Here is a 3,306-nt window from a genome sequence, read left to right on the forward strand (position 1 = left end):
CTAAATACACCGTTGTAATATCCTTTAGCACCTTGCTAAGGATCGTTTTTAATGAAATAAAATTGTTGTTTGCCGTTTAAAAAAAAGTGCATAAGACTCTTGTACAATTTTATACTACGTAATTGTCACTTTAATTTAAACTAAATATATAATATAATAATATATAATACTCCCTCCGTCCCATCAGAAATGTCCACTTTGACTTTTTTCAGTCTTCCTTATTCAACTTTGACTTTATATATTTTTGTTGGTGTTATATAATATTTGATGAAAGTTATATCAATGAAAACACAATTAAAACACAATTCATTCATTTTTATTTTTCATCTAATATTATACAACACGAACATAAATATTTATAGTCAAAGTTGACAAATAAGACTGTCAAAAGTTACAGTGGACACGTCTGGTGAGACGGATGTAGTACCTATGTATAAATGTTTTATTACACCTTATCAACATCCCCCATGATTATCACTTAAAAATTTATTTTATATTTTGTACACTAAAACGATTATTTTATGATAAATAACACTACATCCGTCTCATATTAATAGTCATGTTTTGACTTTAGAATTTTTTTTTTTATAACTATGACTCTAAACTATTAATTGTGTGTTATATAATACTTGATGAGCATTATACTGAAAAAATTATATTATAAAATAATTGATAAAAATTTCATCGAATAATAGTTAATACAAACAAAAATATTTAAAGTAAAAGTTTAGGAAAAAAAATCCGTCAAATTCAAAATAGGACTATTAATATGGGATAGATAGAGTATACATTTTGTTAATTATTAATTAACTACCCATGCGTCTCTATTGTTCATTTTTTTAATTTTTTTATAATATCAATTATTTAAATTAACATAAATAAATAAGATATTATTATAAAATTATTACACAGCTCCTAATATATTATATATGTAAAACATAATAAAAAACTTAAAACATAGAATGTAAATCTTGATCTAAATAGAATGTAAACTATAATATAATGTTTGTTATAATTCAGTAGGCTTATAACTACCTTTAATGGTTATAAGAACAAAGAGAGAAAAAGAGAGAAGAAGGAGAGAAGAAATATTGATATTGATATTTCAAGAGAAATGGTGCACCTTAAATGGTTACCATACATGTCTATTTATAGTATAAAATATTACTATGCAAGAAATATAATAATAATAAAATTAACATCCAATCTAGATATTTTATAACACAATCTAGATATTTTATAACACTCCCCCTTGGATGACAATTTTATTAGAGAATAACTAGTACTGCCTCGTTAAAAACCTTGCTAAAGAAAACTCATTGGGATAAAACTTTAGCTAAGGGAAAAAGAGTGCAACATAAAGTTGACTCCCCCTCAAGTAGGCAACGCCTGAGTTGTTACATCTTCTGAACATGCCTCATGCCAATATTATGAACGTGTGTTCTGAAAATAGCAGTTAGCAGTGCTTTGGTATAAAGATCAGCAGAGTTGTTGATTGAACGTATCTCATTTTAATCTGGTTGTCTTTTACGATATCTTGAGTATATGAGAAAAATCTGAGGTTTTCATCTGAAACTGTATCATCTAAATCTTTTATGTACAAGTTTGGCCCTCGTGATTTGTCTACAGTCTCCTTCATGGTTTGTTCAAACCGTTGTTTCAGTTCCTATTCCCTTTCAGTCTTTTCCTGAGCCTTACCAATATACCATTCTTTTCCATCAAACTTATGACCGTTAAGACCGTTTATAGCTTTAGCGCCTCGTCAGCATTTATGTTTTGTTCTGTCATTTTTGATACTCTTCTTTCATTTGTATTATGTAAGCTGTATTATCTTCATAGATAGTTGTTACGCTTTTATAGCGTTCTAGTCCACAAGAATCAATAATGATTTGTATCATTGATCTTAACTAAAATCATTCCCGAGTAGCTTCATGTAATGCAATCACTTCGGCATGATTTGATGATGTTGCAACAAGTGTTTGTTTTAAGAACGTCATGATATTGCGGTGCCTCCATTTAGGAATACATATCCAGTTTGAGATTTAGCTTTATGTAGATCGGATAAATAATCTGCATCTGTATAACCAAACAAATCTTGTTTCGAGTTGTTAGAATAAAATAATTATAAATCAGTAGTTCCCCGAAGGTATCAAACTATTTGTTTGATCCCATTCCAATGTCTTTTGGTAGGGGCTGAGCTGAACCTTGTCAACAAATTAACTGCAAAAGAAATGTCAGATCTTGTATAATCTATAAGATACATAAGAACCTCAATTGCACTAAAATATAGAACTTCCGATCTGTTAAAATTTTCATGATCATCGCAGGGATGAAATAGATCAGTGTCAATATTGAGTGATCTAACAACAATGAGTTTGTCTTTAAAAAAAATGTTTTAAAATCTTTTCGGTATAAGTTGTTTGATGTACAAGTAAACCATTAGGCATATGCTCAATTTGCAATCCAAGGTAATACTTGGTTTTTTCAAGATCTTTCATTTCAAAATAATTCTTTAGAAGTTGAATGATTTCATAGATCTCTTTATTTGTTCATATGATGTTAAGAACATTGACATAAACAACTACGATCTCATATCCGAACATTGTTTTTATAAAACATACGTGCAAAATAAGTTTATATTTATACCCTTTTTTTTTAGCAAGTAGTCATTTAATCGGTTATACCACATACGTCCCGTTTGTATAAACCCACTTAGAAATCTTTGTGATTTAATGGAATATATTCCCTTGGGTTTTACATTAGATGCTTATGATACCTTAACCCTTTAGGTATATTCATATATATCACTATTAAGTGATCCATACAGATAAGTAGTAACAACATTCATGAGATGCATTTAAATAACTACCAGGTTGATTAAGTATCTAATAAGTAATTGTATCCATTACAGGAGGATAATTTTTCCTCCTAATTCATTTCTGGTCTTTGTGGGAAATATTGAGTTACAAGTCTAGTTTTGCCTTGTAACTTCATTTGCACATTTCTTTTCGGATAAAAATTCATTTGTATCCCATACGTTTCACATCTTTAAAAGTGATAACGATTGATCCGAAAACTTTTCTTTTATCGAGCGATTCTAATTCAGCTCTTATTGCTCCTTTCCATTGAGCTCAATCATGTCCATTTTGTATATTCAATGACAGATTTTAGTTCCAGATCATCATCTTTATTCATGATGTCATTGTAACATTATATGAAAATATCTCATAGAGATTTTAGTTTCATTTCGGTTCCATAATATTGCATAATTTATCGCAATTTTAGTATTTACATTTATCAATATCC

The sequence above is a fragment of the Rutidosis leptorrhynchoides genome, chromosome 1 (genome assembly GCF_046630445.1).
Source record: "Rutidosis leptorrhynchoides isolate AG116_Rl617_1_P2 chromosome 1, CSIRO_AGI_Rlap_v1, whole genome shotgun sequence".
NCBI classification, from domain to species: domain Eukaryota; kingdom Viridiplantae; phylum Streptophyta; class Magnoliopsida; order Asterales; family Asteraceae; genus Rutidosis; species Rutidosis leptorrhynchoides.